At 39.2% G+C, this 19531-nt stretch overlaps 1 protein-coding gene across 1 annotated transcript in view; it reads right to left on the bottom strand.

Moving 5' to 3' along the window:
- HCN1 (hyperpolarization activated cyclic nucleotide gated potassium channel 1) overlaps positions 1–19531 on the bottom strand; it is a 267708-nt gene that overhangs the window by 221534 nt on the left and 26643 nt on the right. The window lies entirely within an intron of this gene.

Below are 19531 nucleotides of genomic sequence, written 5' to 3'. Positions count from 1 at the left end.
GTGGCCTGCAGACCACTGACTACAACATGAAGAAAGGAAAAGGTATCATAAAATACAAAACCACGCTGTGATTTTTAATTATGTTACACATCATTTAAGCAAGAGTTTTACCTTTCCACTTATCAAGTAAACGAAACAGGATCCCTTCCACTCTGTTACATTTCTGTTTCTATATTACCTCACATTGTGATGAAACAGGCATTTGAGGATATGAAACCTGTAATTGGGTGGTATAGTTCATGTTTCATTCCGATCAGAATTATAGCAGAACAATTCAGTTTAGGTATGGTGACCCAAAAGGGGTGCTCATCAGAACTTAGGTGCCATGCTGTTACAGATAGTAACTTAACTTTTCAAAGAATGATTGTGGTATAGTTACATTAATCCAAAAGCTCAAACCTTAAGAAAAACACCAAATATCATGAGACCTATAACATGATGAGAGCTGGCATTGCTCTTTCAAAAAGGGCCATAAATTATTCTTTCAAATAGATAACGCTTTCAAAAAGAGCCATAAATATGGCCATGTTGTTTGTGGCCCTTGGATATAAATTGGGGGTACATACAGGGGAAAAATAACTGGCTGAGAAATGAGAATTTGTAATTAGCAACAAAGATGTGATACTATAAAAGGACAGAGGAGGTGGAAACATTTATGACAAGTTGGATTTGTTTTGACATGGGCAAAATAAATAGATGGCAATAGAAGACAATCACTATCCGACTGATGCTGAAGAAAAGCCAGCAGTTTAATATGTTGGAGACAGACTGTTCAAGAAGACAGCAGCTCACATGTTGTAAAAATATCTTTAGTAGTTCAAGCCATTTAAGCATGGATCTGCTGAGTAAATTGTGGTCAGGAAAATTCATTCCTTTTGAGACAATATCTTAGCATATTTAAGAGAGAGTAAAACATGTAGCCCACAGGAATACTGACCCTGTCTTTCTAATGATCACTTCCATTTTATTGCCACAATATAGCTGGTCTATTTCTCAAGACATAGGAGAAGATCAACCTCATATTGCTCCAACGAGAGTTCTTCCTTCAATACTACCTTTTAGTTCAAATTACACAAAAATTAGAGAGGGACTATGAGGCAGGCAAAGAGAGGACTTTGTGTGTTCATGGACAGTTACATTGACATTTTATTTCTCGCCACATGAAACTGCATTCTCATCTTTTCAAATGCACAGGGAAATGAGTCAAATGAAGAAAAAAGACTGCAGGAAAATACGTAAAAAAAAAAAAAGCCTTGCAAAACCAGGTCTCCCTTTGAACACTCTTGGAAGAAAGCATTCTGGACTTCCATCTTAGTCTCCCAGATGGAGTTTAATTAAATGATGTGTTTCAATGTGCTTGTTGATCTTTGATTTTCATTTTGTTTAATCTGTAAATTATTGCTCATGTCAATAAGAGACTAGTGTGATTGTGGCATAACTGCGGTTGGTTAACCCACATGGACACTGGATTTTCACACAGTGGGAAGAGGCAACTGAGTGGGGGAGGGAGTAACCACTCAAAATCTGGAAGTCTCTGACAAACCTTTGTTTTCACCTGTTTTGGGGGTTTGCATACTAATTTGAAAGTCACAAAAGAAACTTTTAACAAACATTTTGTCTGAGATTCAACTCACATTTTTCCTATTTTTCCCCACCCTGTGAATTCCCTCTCAAATAGACCTGTGTTTGTTCCTCGTATTTTATTCTCATGTTGTTAGTCTGCAAACCACAGTCTGGAGTCTTTGGGGCTGAGCAAGGTAAACCTGCAACATCTATTCATGAAAACACATCTCATTGCTATCTGCAGGAGGGTGGTCTACTTTGCTGTTCCCTGATTCAGCAAGACCATATACCTGGCTGCTGCCTTCTTTCTTAACTGGCCTAATTCAGTGGCATCGTGAACCATATCAAGAACCTTTAAATCACAAATTAATAAGAAGAGGTGCAAAAACTATACAGTATATCAATTCTCAAGAAAAATAATTGTTCACGATGCCATATTTTCATCATTCACCTTTTAAATACTTATTAATATTTTATGCGGACACTTTTCCTATTGATTAGCAGAGAAGATGGTGCGGTACATTCTTAACTGCTCCCTTTGTCAGATAATTGGTTTGGAATTGAACATTGTAGGGATGTACATCAGGCACACAAATGTATTTAACATTTTGTAGCTTTTCTCACCTTTATGATGATTTGTGTTGACAAAGCAGTTCATACACACGATTTGTGCCTGCATTTGTGTGACCTCCTGTAAGTTATTTACATGTATAAAATGTCCCCAGACATTAATTCTCTGGTATCTTGTAAGCCACTCAGCATTTTTTGAAGATTTTTATCAGAAGTATCCTGGAAAACAAAGCCTCCTGCTTAAAGGCAAGAGTTGTGATATGTCAAAACTTATGTAGAGCTTGTTACTGAAATAATTGCTCTGGGCTCTTGAGCACAGAAGTTGGACTGACACAAAACAAGAAGGTTTTAGGTGACAACTCTATTTTTGACTAACAATATAATAAAGGCAACACTAACAAGGCATACTCGTTTTGATTTTCTTCTTTGCTTTCTAGCTATAAGAGAGAATCTGATCCACTCTCTTGACAGATATCTGGATTTACTAGCATATTAACTTCGACAAATGACATACGTGAGTAGCACTGTGTTCCAGATGAAAATTTACCAGTAGAGCATTCACCACTTACGGCTGTCACAATTTCCCCAATGTCAATTCTCTTCAAGAATGGCATTTGCTTCATCAGACTGGTATAACTGGCTGTGGAGTAATAAAAAAATCAAGCAACAAGAGCTTTGTATGCTAACGTAGGCTACGTTTAAGCTAGCACTTTCATCAGTCAGGGACACACACACACACACACACACCCCGACCAAAAACTTACACCCACAGAAGTACCAGTGTAGCCAGCACACGTGCTGACATCGCTACTTCTGCTCATGGGGGGTGGTTTGGTTATGCTGATGGGAGAACTGTCGCCCAGCAGCAAAGAGTAGTTACATAGGAGGTCTTACAGCATAGCTGCCACATCAGTGCTGATGTGCCACTGTCAGGTCTCTAGTGTAGCTATACCGTAAATGTTCATGTTTTTCAGTCACAAGTGGCATGAGACTAATCAGCCCCTCCCATGGAAAAACCTGTGGGAAGAGAAGTTTCTTTATGAACACACACTCAGCCAAAAGGGATGCTCACAAGAGGTGGGTGCCACACCACTAGAGCTAGAAGCTTTTTTAGAAAAAATTATTCTGATATAATCATTTTAATCCAAGACCTGGGACCTTAAGGAAACAAAACACCAAATATCATGAGACAGTATTAAGAAAATGATGAACTGTCAATGCCGAACTCTTTCAAAAAGAACCAGAAATGTGCTCATATTGCCTGTGGTACTGGACAATAAATTAAATCCATGATGGACAGGGGTGGACAATAAGAGGTACGCTGCAGGAAATTGTTTGCTTTCTGTGGACCCTTCTATTCCCAGTTTTCCAGCTGGAATACTAAGCAGTTCAGATCCCCTTCTGGAGGTTTATCATTGTCCAATTGTAGGTCACCTCACCAGTAGCCTAGGAGGGGGAGGGAGACTCAGACCTGCCCACTTCTCTGGATCCCAGTTTAAGAACCCTAAGACTAGAGAGCATGTGCCTTTAAGGAAATGGCTTTCAGTTCCCTGTCTCCCTTCTCCACAGCCCCAGCTTTCACCAGTGATTCACCTTTACGTCAGGACTCTTATGTTCAGGACCAGCTGCCAACTAGGATCTCTTTTTCACCCTCCACTCTCTGCCAGCATTAAGTTGTCCATGGTGCGCAGCTCCCTACAGCCAGCCAGCAAACCAGCCAGCCAGGAACATGATCTACACCAGTGGTGGGCAAGCTGTGGCTGTGGGCCCCATGTAGCCCATCAGGGTAAGCAATGGGCAGGCCACAGGACAGTTTGTTTACAATGAATGCCCAGAGGTACAGCCCTCAAGTGCTCCCAGCGGTTGTGGTTTGCTGTTACCAGCCAATGGGAGTTGCAGGAAGTAGCAAGTGACAGGGACATGCTGGCCACTGCTTCCCACACCTCCCATTGGTCAGGAGCAGTGAACCACAACCCCTGGGGGCTGCAGAGGGTAGTGCCTGTGGACATTCAACATGAACAAACCATCTTATAGCCCACCAGTGGCTTGCACTGATAGGCTGCATGGGGCCCACAGGCTTCAGGTTGCCCACTTCTGATCTACACTCTTCAAACTCCAAAGAGAAACTGACACCAGCCCAGTGATGGGCAACCTAAGCTAGTGAGTGGGCTTCATGAGTGGCTCTCCACCTCAGTGGGCCACCAGATTGTTGAAACCAAGATGGTGTCCTTCGATAGGGTAGTTTTGCTAACTGTGCTTGGGTACCAAGAATTTGCAGGATGTACTGATTTAACTGTAGCACCACTTCAGTTGGCTGCAGAGGGAGCACTTGGTTCTCAGAGTCAACACTGTGTGCACTTGTCAAACCTCTCACTTCACATGCCCTTGCACTATTTATATGGCTGTGGCCACACTTGGCCAAAACTTTGAAATGGCCGTGTTAATGGCCAAATCGAAGAATACTAATGAGGCGCTGAATTGAATATTCAGCGCCTGATTAGCATTTGCATGCTTCTGGCCATGGCATTTTGAAAGCACTGCTTTCGAACACACATGGCTCGGCGTGGCTACATGGGGGTCCCTTTTTGAAATGACCCCACACATTTCCAAATTCCCTTATTCCTCTCAGCACCTCATTAGTATTCTTCAATTTGGCCATTAGCATGGCCATTTCGAAGGTTTGGCTAAGTGTGGCCACAGCCATATAAGGAACATGGCCTTGTATTCTTAAAATATTTGAGAGAAAATATAGCTTAATCCATGTTCCAAGCTGAGTGTGCAGTATTCGTTAAATATAGAACACTAATAAAAACACCACACTGGCTAGGTCACTGATTAATGGATTAATCATACATTCATTAGGACAAATTGTTTTTGTGAATACAAAGCCTAGCACTTGTGTATCTGACTGTATTTCAATTTTAAAGTATATGCACAAGTTAAAAATGCAGGCGCATGTCTGTTTATATGCAATTGTGTGTGGCAAAATAGAGTCCAGGTAGAAAGGTAGTTGAAAATTTGTCTCAATAAAACAAACCTATATGCAAAATTAAAACCTGGAGTGTGTGAACTGAGCAGCAACTTCCTGTATGCTGTCTGAATGTGGCACCATTGAGTTGGTTAATTTTCCAAATAGTGAAATGTGCATTTTTTTTCCTAACATAGTCATATTTTGCTCCTGATTTTCAAAATGTGAGGCTCCCAAATTGTTTGGATATATTGGAGGTATGCAGTTATATCAAACAGACATTATGACTGTACTCACTAATTGGATATTTTAAAGAATCAGTAACCAGATAGAATGCTAGATAATCTGAATGCACACTCACCCATTTTGCAAAGTCATGGTAATTGCATGCATAAATTAGGTATGAAGTTATACATACATTTGTGTAAGTTGTTGTGCATAAGGCAATGGAAAAAATCAGGAATGAAACACACATCTCCAACCTGATAATTTTTATGGATAAATAAGTTATACACATGGCTTTCCAGATCACTGAATGTTATAAAGAAAAATTGCTTACAGAACCAAAATGTATACATAATTGTGTGTTATTCTAGTTGCTGTAATGCAATTTAAATAAAGTAAAACATACCTCTTTAATATCAAAAACACCATTACATTTTAACAAGTATTATATGTATGTCTAAATTCACTTACCTTGATAATGCCGTTTTAACATTCATTTGAAAAAATGAATATAAAATTCATTGTCTTAAAATGCAAAGTACTGTTCCTTTCTCCATCTCTGCTGAAATATGGAATATACATCTGGACTAGTATTGGAGTGCTATTGTAGCATAATATTTTGTAATACTTATGAATTTCCTTCATGGAAGAAAGAAGGGAAAATAGTGCCTAAGTGTGGTTGTTTTCTTGAAAGAGCCGAGTGACCTATTGTAATTAGTCAATAAGCATTTCTGTAAGAAGTCATAAAATTTCCACAGATGTTACTGAGATACAAGCCATAGAAAACTTTAGATGACTTAATCTGCATCTCATTGATGTTTCACGTTGCTGGATACAGAGCCATACTGTGAAAATAAAATTAATCACCAGACAATTTCATTAAATAGCTAAATAAAAAGAATTAGTACAGACTCATTGGCTCTTGCCAACTCCTTTTAATGGTAAACCAGCTTAATATTAGATGGGACCAATTATCCAGTTTTAAAACTTGTAGCTTTGGTCAGACTTTGAGTCACAAGTGAATGAAAATCTAATATACTATTTGAATTCCTATGACATAGTAATTCAGTGTTGTCTGATTTTAAAACAATTTACTGGTGTTCTGAAAGGTAATAAAATCAGCTGTTTGTGGCTGTTCCAGCTCTGGGATGGAAGGGGGGGAGAAAATTGGGGATAGAGTGAGAATCAGTGGATTCACAGTGCTCCTAAATACTAGGAGGGAGGGGAAGGAGTAGGAAGTGCAGGACTCTGGTGCTCCAGTGCTTAAGAGACACATGGGAGTGCAGAGCAGGGGCCCGTGGGATGCAGGTAGAGCCCCAATGGGCAACATATGGCCCACAGGCCGCAAGTTACCCCATCTACTATAGAACACAGGCTCAGGATTTCTATAAAGTAATTCCTAGAATGTACTTTTTGGGGAAAACCAACTACAATCTTGATTTATACATAGCCTGTGACAGAGAAGCCACCTCGCTTCGTGGTAAATTGTTTCAACGGTTGAATACTGTATCTGTTATAGTATTTAAATTCCTGTCAGTGAGCCATGTTGAGCCCATAGACACCTAGAGGTAATTTCAAGAGCACCTATTTGCCTAAGTCCCACTGAAAGCCATGGAAGTAAGGCACCTCAGAACTTCTGAAAAATGCCACCAGGTGCACTTCTTTAGATCCCTGGCTACTTAATAATCTGTTCTAATGACACTTTTTAAAAAAGTTCTCCCTGGGCAATTAACAGTGGTTTTAGGCAACTAACTGAAAACCAGGTACCAAAGTGCTGGCCTCAGTTAACAATGCTCTCATCTCCTTTCAATCTCTGCAAGGGCTTTGCCAAACATGGAGCATGCAGTGTGGTGGTTTGGGAGCATTCAAGTCACAGAAGTCAGAGAGAGAAAAAGTCTATTAGGTCATCTAGTTCCACTCCTGCCAGTGCCAATTTATTCCCTATAGTATGTACTCAAGGGCTTTGACTCAAGCACCAGGACTTCCATGTGTTGCCTTGGAAGATTATTTCCACAACTGATGAATTTCATCTGCATGTTATTCTATCTCGTTTCTCTCCCCCCACCAGTGATTGTACCAACCAGGAACTGTTCTGAGGCAGTGGGTATGGGTTTCCCTTTCGGCTCCTGCAAACCTTGGCTGGTAACCCACCTTCATGAATTAAATAATGCACGCTGTCCAGCAGGGTACCGCCACCAAATATCTTTATTACTGCTTGTACTCCAGGTACATCACAGCATAGCTTCAGTTACATGACATCTCCCTTCCTGCTCCCTAGCATAGCTTTTATGCCTTCTCTCAGAACCATCCAGAGCATAAGGTAGTAACCTTATTAGCTCATCAAGCTCCCTACAGGTACAAGTGATCCCTTTTAGTGTTACTACATCAAGTACCCTGGGTGCTCTAAGTGGCCAGAGTGCTGGGTTCTAAAAGACTCAATGTATAGCTTCCAACATCATTGTGAAACACGCTGAGAATTCATTGTTAACTGTATGTTAAAGATACACGCTAATACAGCTACCTCACTGTGACTGTATATTAAAGTGTCATGCAGATCCATGGCACTGAATATGTAATAGATTATTTTGCACAACTCTAAATAATAATACTTTGAGGGCATGAAGGAAAATAAATCAATCCACTGGGAGTGGGAATATGCAGGCCACATTCACTGTTCCCTTTCTCACCAGCATCCATCAATACATGCAATTACATTGTATCACTGTTTATCCACTGCTTTTATGTACTCTTACACTATAATGGAATAGAAAGCCTGTCCAGCAACTCATGCCTCTATCTGAGGAGGAATTGACTACTTTATGTTAAAACCCAATAGGAACTATTCTCCTATTCTCTTGGAGGCTCAAGAATATAGATTAATTTTAAAATATACCTTTACTCACTCTACCTGCTTTCAAGCTTGCACCATATTTTTTTTCAACAAAAGAAAAATCAGTAAGTGTAATGATGGCCACAAAGGGCACGTGGAAATAGTTGGCATTTACTTTACCTAGGTATTTTAAAATGCTAATATGTACATAAATATTGAATAATTTAAAGCACTTATTTTGAAAATCACAAAAATTGTATTGAAATATTTTTAAAAGCTCAAAAACAATATATCCTTTTAGGTTAAGCAATTTTTTTTTAATTCTGACCTCGAGAAAGTCCATCCCCTCACAAATCCAAACATAGTGTTCAGAGTGGCTGAAGAACCAAGAACAAAATGCACTCAAGGTTCTGGAGGGACCTCTCGATACTATAGAAATTAGCCTCTGACTATTCTTTAAAAACTGCCACATTTATGTGCATGTTTCTGAACCATGTGTGCCCATATAATTTACTGCAAGCTTATTTTGAGTCTCACATTTTTTTCATCCCGCTCTGCACTGAACATAGCACCACTACACGGTATCCTTGGTTCAGGGCAGATTGTGAAAAGACTCCCACCCAAATCAATAGACAGAAAATTTGTCAGGACCAGCAAAGAGCAAGAAGGGGGACACACTGAAGAATTCAGGGAGTGGAAACTGCATTCTGGAGAAACTCAAGGGTGGTTGCTCTTCCTCTATGGGCTTTCTGCCTCCGATTGGCATGACCAAGTCTACCCTCAGATACTCTCAGGCCCTGTGTACACTACCATGGGCTGTTGACCTAATTTACACAACTTCAGATACATGAATAATGCAGCTGAAGCCAACGTACTTCAGTCTGCTTACTACAGTATCTTCACCACAATTAAGTCGACAGCTGATGCTCACCCATCAACTCCACTTACTCTTCTCATTTTGGTGCAGTGCCAGAGTCAATGGGAGAGTGCTCAGTGTGGTGGTAAATTTAATGTATCTCTAGTAGACACGATAATTTGACCCCCTCTGGACCGATTGCTGCATGTCACAAAGACATGCCCTCTAAGTGGGTGATGCAATCACACAGCACTCTCAAAAGAGTAGTTCATTTCCGTTTTGTAGAACAGCACTCTGCTTCCACTCTTTCGTATTCAACAGTACCCTGTGCCCTAGTAAAAAAGCAATAATGCCAGAAATATTTAAAACAAGCAGCTCTAGTCATGCAGTTGTTGTAAACTTTATCATCACTAAGCTGAATGAAAAAGCAAAAACTCGACGTTTTTCATAGAGTGCAAATCCTGCCATATTTCCACCAATATGTTCCCATGGTGGGAATTTGTCAGTGTTTCTGAAATCAGATATATTCTCTGTGATGCCAGAGTCTGCTGTAACCAGTCAGGGAGCCTGCCACAGAGCCATGGAACAAAGAAGCCTATGACGAGCTGTAGAGGCATGAAAGCCTTGGTTCCACAAGAACCTGACAGGCGCATTCCTGAGGACTCAACAGCTTGGGAAGCCATGGTTTCTGAACAGTACATGAGGTCAGGTAGCCAGGAAGATCAGGCTGCTCAGGAGCCAGGGGGAGTAAGCAGTCGGGTAGATGAATTGTCAGGAAACCTGACTGGTTTCCACTGAAAGACGTGTCCAGGTCAATTGCATGCTAGCAGAAAGTTTCAATTTCAACCAGTTGGCCTTTTTAAAAGAAAGTTCCATCAGATTTCAACCAGCTCTGTTTAAAGTTTTTTGTATTACTTTACAGTTGAAAAAATGTAGGGCTTGCTGTGGATAATTCTGTTATTTAAACAGTACTATTACACATTTTGTTAGCGCCACCCATTCTGTAGACACTAAAGCACATTGGTATCATTAAAAACCAGTAAATCCCACTGAACTAGCACTACTCACATGCATGAAATTACTCCTGTGCTATGTGTTTACAGGTTCAATGTTCAAAGCCTAGGTTATAGAAGTGTTAATTATTTCATTTGATTATGGAGAAAACAAAACACAAAAGTTAAATGATTTTTCCCAAGTTCATTCAACAAGCCTATGGCAAAGCCAGAAATAGAACTGGCATCACCTGACCATCGTCTGCAGAGGATGGGAGACAAGAGCTAACTCAGCATTAATTTTGCTATAAAGGAACACACACAACAGCCTTATGGTTTTTCCAGTCATAGTCATGTTAGCTAAGAAATTAGAACAAGTTATTCATTCCTCTGCCTAAATTTTATTTTGTCAAGTATAGCTGCATATTCTTTCTGTTATGTACACCATGTTAGGCTCCTGGAGTCATAATTATGTGCAAATTCCACTTGATTACTAAAAAGACCTTATGGCTGAGAAGTAGTACTTGAAAATGTCTGTACTAAAATGCTCAAAATCCAAAGTCAAATAAAAAGACTCAGCATTATTTTCTGAACACTTAAGGTCAGCAGTGCTACATGGCTGTGTCTACACTTGCATTCCTCTTTCAAAAGAGAAATGCAAATGAAGGAAATTGAAAATGCAAAAGAAGCACTGATTTACATATCTCCTGCTTCATTTGCATAATCTCTTTTCAGAAGAGATTCTTTCAAAATCATAAAAGCAGTGTAGATGGGTCTCTTTCAAAAATAAACCCCATCTTCGAAAGAGCCCTTCTTCCTATTTTGTTTTGAAAGAGGAGTGCAAGTGTAGACACAGCCGATATGATAGAATCGTCCATTGTTTTAAGACTCTAAAATATGGTAAAGTTTCTGCATGGACACAAGGTACTTTCCTTTTTACTTAGAACCTTAAATATTTTGGTATTTGTTTAACATGTGTTTCCCTTTTAATAACAGTCATTCTACATACTTATTTTAACATCCATCCCTACACCTCCTCTAAATGGCTTGCAAAGAGCACTGCAGATGTGACAAGCCATGATTAGAGAATGAATGAAAGAATCTCTTTTAAATCTGCAATCAAAGTTACCCATGCAGATTTCAGGAGGAATCATAGCAAGGGTAGAATCACTCACTACAATTAAGTAATCATCTGTAAAATAGTACAAATGAACAATCACATTAAATCAAGTGATTTTTTTTTAAACTTTGGGTCTCATCTCATTTTCACACCCAAGAAGACTTAGTTCTGATTATTTCCAAAAGTGACTGACTGGAATGACTGAGTAATGGTACTATAGGTATGATACAAAGAGGCAGTGTAATGAAGCTATGACTGCAGACAACAGACAATATTGCTGCACAAATCACACAGTCACACACGCTCAGTGGGGAAAAAGCACTACTGCAACCCTCATCCTTAAATGGCCAAAACAGAGGCTAAAGGAAAACTCCCACAGTTTCTTGCACTATTAGGGCCTTCTTCTTTGTGTCTGAGCTGCTAGGGAAGTCAACGTTGCATAGTTATAAAAATATATACAGACACACAAAGTTTAAACTATAGGAGGCCCAGTTCAAATAATCACAATGCAACATATAAAGATTATGTAAGCAACCTTGCTCTGAAAATATCTCAAAATCAGTATTTTATTATCATGAAGTAAAAGGAAGTTTTGCTCCCCTTCACAACAGTAATTATGCTTAGATCATTTCCATAAAAGGTAAAAACAAAAAACAAAACAAAAACAAAAACAAACCTTTTATGGTCTTGCCACCATTTTATTAACTACCTGCTATAAAAGCATAACTGTGTTGTTCCTTTTTTGTACCTGTTAGTTCATCAAGTGGGGGTGGGGTCCAGTGGATCATAAATAATAAGGCCTCTAATTCTATTTTCTAGCTATGTGCATTTTCCTGAATTTCAAAATCTACTGTGCTCACCAAATGACATCACAGTACCTCCATAAACCATGGGTGCATATTTCTGCTCCAAAATTAAATTTGCATATTGGCTAAACCAATGTAACGTCACTGAAGTCAATGGAGTTGTTCTAGTGTAAGTGGAAAGGACTTTATCCCACAGCACGGTGGATGCCCAACTTAAGTGGAGGTTGCACTCCTGCACAACCCCACGTAAGTCAAATTTCACATTACTCCAGGGGAGCCAGGAAGCTGACCAGCGCAGAGATAGAATCACCAAACCAAGTGCTCAGAATTGACACAATGGAGTGAATGTTGAACCAAGATGTGCCAGAAAAATAGGACGAACCAGGAATATGACTGCTTCTCAATAAACCTTATATAAAAGAGAGAAAATGGAGAACATCTAAATCAATGCTTAAGGTTTGAAAAGTAGAAGAAAATGTTACTGGAAACCAAAGTTACTATTTCTCTTTTTTTGTTGGAACATAGCAGATGATAAGAGTTACCAGGGATGAAGAAAAAATACACTTGATAGAATTTCCATTTAAAAATGTACGAAAAAATGAAACAGACACATTTTAACAATCCCTTTTAAGAAATCCAAAATAAAAATTAACTTCATCAAAATAATACTGTTAAAAATACATTCATTTAATTAAAGCATGTACATTTTCCTATTTTTCAAGAAAAAGCCTGAGTTAACGACAAAATCAACTTTGGGTAAATCTGCTAGTGATATACAAATTAGACTTCTAAACAACAAAATAGAAAAATTTAGCATACTGGGAAAGCAGCTAAGATTTGCATACTACTATATTTAAGGACTGATAATTATTCATCGAGAAACTGTGCAGTTATTTGGTCATCTTTTGGATCCCATCCCATGCTACGCTATTTTATTTAAAACTAGCCCAGCCCCACCTGCAAAATAAGATGGAATTTGTATGTAACCTGACAGTCAACAGGTTCTGGCTCTATAGGATCAAATACCTTAACCATTTTCAAGTCCTGTAAGAAGCTCAGAGTCTCTCTAGATCCACAATCCAATCACAGATGAGCACCAGCATTGTAGTTTGCAACAAGAAGTGAACTGGCAGTTACTGCAGCATGTGAGCAAACTTCTTTCCCCACAGGAAACACAACTATGCAAAGCTAAGCATGCTGGCTTCTGCACTGTGCACTACTAGGAGTTTCTAAATAGTCTTTTGGGGAAGCCTCTACTAGAGCAAACTATAGTAATCTGACCTTGATAATCACCTGTGACAGAATACACCCTCTATTCACAATTTATGAACTATTATAGTAATCTTTGTACAAAGTATGACTTGTAAGGTATCATTTGACAGTCTGCATTATCCTGGCAAAGTATGTGTAACAACGCTACGTGAAGTTATAAGATTCCACTGTATGGCATTATATGGATTCCAAACCCCCCAACCCTCTCCATGCAGAAGTCACATCTGTCCTGAACAAAGGAAGTAATGTGTGCTTGCCCCTTAATTTGCATTTCCGTAGTAAACAGAATCATCTAGCATGGCGGGAAAACATTTCTGTGAAGTTTTGTCTTGATAAATATAAGTACTGGGAACACTTCTGCAACCCCCACATAACTCAGATTTTCACCTAAGTCAAGGGGCTGGTCAGTTGCCTGGCTCCCAGTGTGGCAGGGAGCCAGGAACCAGGGGGCAGCCTGGCTTCTGGCTCCGGTGGGCCTGCAGAGAGGGGAAACTGACCAGGGCAGTTGCCTTGGTCAGTTTCCTAGTTCCCGGCTCCCCTTCATTCCTTGGAGCCAGGAAACTAACCAGGGTTTCTGCCCTGGCCTAACTCCCAGCTGCACCCCTGACAGCAACAGTTTCCTGTAAGGGGCAGCAGCCACCAGGGGTGCTTTCCTAGTCTCTGGAGTGGCAAGGGGGCTGGGAACCAGGCAGGAGCCTGGTTGCTGGTTCCCCACCACTTGCAGAGCCAGGAAACTGAGCAGGGCAGGGCTCCAAGGAATGAAGGGGAGTTGGGGAGCCAGGAAACTGACCAAGGCTGCTGCCCTGGTCAGTTTTCCCTCTCTGCAAGCAGAGGAGGGCCAGTAACCAGGCTACCCCCTGGTTCCCACTCCCTATTACACTGCGAGCCGCGAAACTGACCAACCCCTCGACTTGCACGAAAATTCGAGTTACACGGGGGTTGCAGAAATGCAACCCCCAGATAACTCAAGGATTTCCTGTATTTATATTTGGCAACACAAAACTTCACAGAAATGTCTTAGGCTGTGTCTACACTAGCAAGTTCTTTCAAAATATTTTTTTAAAGAAAGGGGCTCTTTTAAAAGATCCCATGGAGCATCTACACACAAAAAGCACTTGCAGGGGCAGGAAACTGAGCAGGGCACTGGGAGCCAGGAAACTGACCAGGCATGTTAACTCGAGACATACACAACTTGGTTGTGCATATTTTGAGGGTTTACTTTATCAGCACAAGGGCAGAACTGAAATCTATAATCTTCTTGACTCATTAGTTTCAGGTGGTTCAGGTAAAGCTTAAACTAGATGTAACTCACACTTTATTTCTCGTTTTACTTATATTTACAGTTATTTTTGGTACAAAACAGTTTTCTTTGCTCATTCCCACTCAGGTGAAACAAGCAGGTGATTAGCTATTTTAAAATATGTTTACATCCCAAACAACTCAGATGTTTCACTATGACAGACTTAGGATGCATTTCTAGGAGTATACTTTTATTTATTATTAGTCAGGAAGGTATTAGTGCCCATCAGGTGGGTTTTTGACCTATAAAAAAATCACAGACTTTCTTTTTGAGCAAATGGAAGTTGATTAAGTCCCTTTACGCACTGAGATCACTGAAAACAACAGAAGCAGCGTCCCAAATCAGTGGGCCATATGCCAAGATTTCCCTTCCTTTGATGCTCGTAATTATCTCAGGCAGGACAATTAACATCCCCCCACCCCTCCTCCTCCTCCTATGTATTTGATTTGTCAGTTTTTACTGCAATTTTTTTTTTTTGGTCCTCTGTACTTATAAATGTCGCTGTGCATTGGAAATGAGATTGATCTGAAGAAGTGGGTCTGTCCCATGAAAGCTCATCACCGAATAAATCATTTTGTTAGTCTTTAAGTGCTACATTTCTGCTGTTTTGTTTTGTTGGAGTACAGACTAACACAACTACCTCTCAGTTACTATTCCCCATGTCAAGAAGTGATCAGAAATTCAATGTGTGGGTTCCTTCATTGCAAATGCAGGGGCTAAAGAATTGTTTGGCATGGCAGACATATTAGGGAAAGAAAGGAAGAGAAAGGTGAGTAGACAGCAAGCGAAGCAGGCATCAGCAGAGGGAGCAGAGAGACAAAGCTCTTCAAGGCCCAGAACTGACAGAAGAGACAGTCTTGGATACTGTAAGCAAAAACTGCCTTATGCTGTTTGTTTCTACCATGTTCAGGGAAACACGATGAATATATATGAAAGAGGAAGAGAGACTGCAAGTAAATTAACTGCCTTGAACCCAAAAATATACCTAACTTGCATCATTAAATTTCCACTTCTACCTGAAACAAACCTGAAAGGACCTAGGTATTGGCTAAGCATCCAGGCCAAAGGAGCAATATTAATGATGCCTGCTCTGTCATTACAAGTAGCAATATAAAAACAACAATTTCTATGTCCATTACAAATTATTTTCAGAAGTACCTTGCTGAAGAAAGTGGGAGTTTGAAATAAACTTATCCAACCAAAATAACTGAACAAAAATCTCAAGAATAATATATCAGATTAATAAGAAGAACTAAAAGTGCAGTCATTATAGTAGGAATTTTACAGAAAAAAAAGTAAAGCCATGAATGTAACATAAATTATGCCCTACTTAATTAATAATCCATTCCTTCAAGCTGACAGAAAATTTTCTTGAATAGCTAGTAAGGCCATACGGATCTCTGAACTATTAAAAGTAAATAATTTGATAAACATACCCCATTTTCCACTGGAAGTTTCACTATGGAAAGTAGTTTTAAATTTGTTAATTTAAATTCAGTTAAGAAGCTTCCCCCCCATCAGTCTGTGAACATAATTTGATTATTCACTGTCTATGATTCAATACCTGTGCTGTGTAGTTTTTAGTCCTGGGGAATTCTGCAACTGTTACATTTCGAACCACAATAAAGCCCCAGGACCGAGTATTGTCCCTTCCATCTGACTCTTTGAATTCTGCTAAGTTATACTAGGTAGAAATTTGGTCCAATATTCTGTGTTCACTATTTTTGTAAATCCATGCTAAGCTATCAGAGGACAAAAGGAGTCTATTGCCAAAAAGATTACACTGCATACTAATTCTCTCTTTTCTTTAAAAATTTACATATTTAAAAATTCTATGGTTTTATTTAACAAAGAACCATCTATTTGCATTACAAGTGTAGGGTACATTAGCTGGAGTTAAAAATAAAAGGCCAATTTGTTAACAAAAAACTGAATTCCTGTCAAATTATCCACTCCATCTTTGTTTAAATGCTTTCTCTTATTTCATTCATTGATCAACAAGGGTCTAACATTGGTTCTATACTACCTATATGGCCTTGAGAGTGTCACATGGGTAGCAGCTGTGTGATGTTTGGGCCACAAGTCTCAGTTTAAGAACCATTGGGTGTAACTACTAGCATGAATGGACATTAACTATGCTAATGTGACAGGTTGTGCTGTGCTCTTCATCCTGTAACTCAATTCCCCCCCAATATAGGTGAATTGGGACCTAACGGGAAGGTCAATCGACACAGCAGAGCTACAGCTCAGGGGTCAATTAGTGGGAGAAGAAATCCCAGCAGCTGAGAGTACATAAAATGAGAAGGAAGTGGGAGAGTAGACAGAAGGCAGAGCTAGTTGTACTACCCCAGTTCTCTTCCTCAGAAAAAGTGGAGAGCTTGCGTAAGTCTTGTCATCATTTCTGAGAAGACTGACTCAGTTAGGGTTGATCTAGTTTGATTTAACGCATCGATAAAGACGTGCAAAAATCAATCTCTTTGGGGTCAGCAGTCAACCCCTATACTCCTTGCTATTGCTATTGCGAGGAGTAAGGAATGTCAACAAGAGAAATGCTCCCATCAACCTTATTTAGTGAAGACAGTCAAATAAGTCCATTTCTGACATGTTGATTCTAGCTACGCAATTGCCGTAGCTAGAATTGCATATATGAAATTGAATTCTTTTCTTAGTACAGACGAAGTCTTAACATGTAAATGTATGCAAATAGCTCTACAGGTGGCAGCTGGCTGGAACAACAAAATACAACGTGGTGATGAAGGAGACCTGAAATTTTGTGGCTAGTGCTTAAATTGTGAAGGACTCTCAGGAGACACCCCATTGCAGTTTGCTAGAATTTGTATAGACTACATTACAGGCTGCAGCTGTTTCCCTTCATAATGGTTTACGTTTAAAAGGAAAGCTTTAGGATTCCACATATTGCTGCCTCAAAATTGCTGAATGTGGTTGCTAGCAGCTGGATACTAAATTATATAAAAATGAAGAAAGAGAAAGGAGCATATGTGAACCTGTGTGAAAACTATAAAATAAAATTTATGTTATAATAGTAGCCTATTCAGGAGATCCCAAACAATTCCAATGTATCCTTTATAGCTCAGGTTATGAAAGTTTCTCAGCAGGATAAGTGTTCTTATCCAAGTTTGTTTATTTATTACACTTTTCCTGTGTGTATTCCGTGGGCAGTTGTTTTGAAACAAGGACTCGCTTATGGCACATCTAGTGTTTTGACCTATTCTTGATCAAAATAAGTATGCAGTATTTCTGATTTTTTTCTAAATCACCTTTAAAATCCCACTTCAGCGCATATGTACAAAAGATCAAACCCTTTAAATTGTAAACAGAGAAACAGGCATTAACAATTGTTCTCTCTCACACGTGTAAATAAATATCAATTTGAGACCATACAGCTAAGGTTCTTTCAAGCACAAATCACCCTACATTTAAACCATAATTTGTTTCCTTTTAGGCCACCATCAACTCCTAATGTGCAGCCTATAATCTGTAGCTGAGATAGTAATGTAGAACACTGTCAAAGACTTCACTAAATTTAAAATAGCAATATGCTATTAGAGGACACGAAATCAAAGTATGAAAATCCATGAGGAACTTAGCTAAAATGACAAAAATGCATACAGTGGGAAGATAAATATTTTCCACTGGATGAATTTCATTCATGTATTCATCATTTCTTGTGGTGCCAGTCTCTGATTTAGTCCACATTGTCAACATGTACATAAAAGGTCCCTTTGCAAGGTCATTAGGGCCTTTTGTAAAAGCAAAGTGTTTGTTTATTAAAAAGCAATATGAATAACTTGCTTTGTATTTTTGTCTGTCTTCCTAGAGGTGCACAGATAGCAAGATGACAGGCCTGGTAGAAATTCCCAGAGAAATGGATTACCATTGCCTATACACTAAACAAGCACACAACTGTCAACCCAAAAACATTTCTAAGGAATCAAGGCTGGAATTATAATTTGCCAGCCCAGGGGAGAGCTTGTTTGCCCTGCGGATTCTCAATGACTGCCGATTGTAAATTCGGTTTGTTTTTGGTGGGAAGGAATGTTGTTTCTGCCAGTTTATTATCCAAGAGAGATGATGCAAAACATTTGCCTTTTGAAAGAGAAACCTTTCTGAGTAGAAAAGTTATGGGCCTATATTAGATTTGAGATGTCACTTCCAGAGTGTGTGTGTGTGTGTGTGTAAAACTCATTTTGGTCTGAAGCAAAATAAAGTAATTGAAAATAATATCCCTCTAGAAAAATACTGTGAGAGTTCTTAATCACTTGCCATAGCTAAACTGAGTATGAGAATGAGCTGCATTGTTAACATTTAAACAGTAACTCCTTTGTAAAACAGTAGTCCTTCTAGAAGTCAAAAATAAGCCAACTTCAGGAAGAAAATGTAAGGACTGATTCCAACTGGAACTGAACATAAGCAGCTCCCATCACCCTGCATTATAGGTGTGTTTTCCCATCACCAGCAGCAACTTGAACAAGAGATTTATACTTTGCACTTCACAGGATCAGGCCCTTAAGACAAACTGACTTGCATGCTGGATATTATGGACAAACTCAGTGTTTATTTTTTAAAAGGCCCAGGAGAATTTAGGGCACCAAAAAGGATACAGCTGATAAACATATGGGAGATGGAAAGGGGATCAGCATATCCCACAATGCTCATTTCATACAATTATTATTTAGAAAAAAACCTTCTTCACGTTTCTTGGTCAGCTGAAATTAACAGCCAGTAGTTATGGTTTAACTGTTACTTTCAGCAGTTCCCGCAAATTAAAAAAAAAAAGGAACACACTTATCGTCTGCAATTTCAAAAATGGAGATAAGCAAGAATCTAAATGGCTGATTTCTAATCATTTGTACAGAAACCTTTCCAAATACATTTTCCTGGCTATAATAATATTTCCTGGCATGCCAAACACTAGGGAATACCATTCATTTCTAGAATGCTGGAAATATAACCTCTGCCAAGTTAGCAGACAAAATAAGATTGTTCCCTAAAATATTACTGTTAAAAC

Source organism: Carettochelys insculpta, chromosome 5, assembly GCF_033958435.1.
Source record: "Carettochelys insculpta isolate YL-2023 chromosome 5, ASM3395843v1, whole genome shotgun sequence".
Taxonomy (NCBI): Eukaryota; Metazoa; Chordata; order Testudines; family Carettochelyidae; genus Carettochelys; species Carettochelys insculpta.
This window is presented reverse-complemented; position numbering and strand designations above follow the sequence as displayed.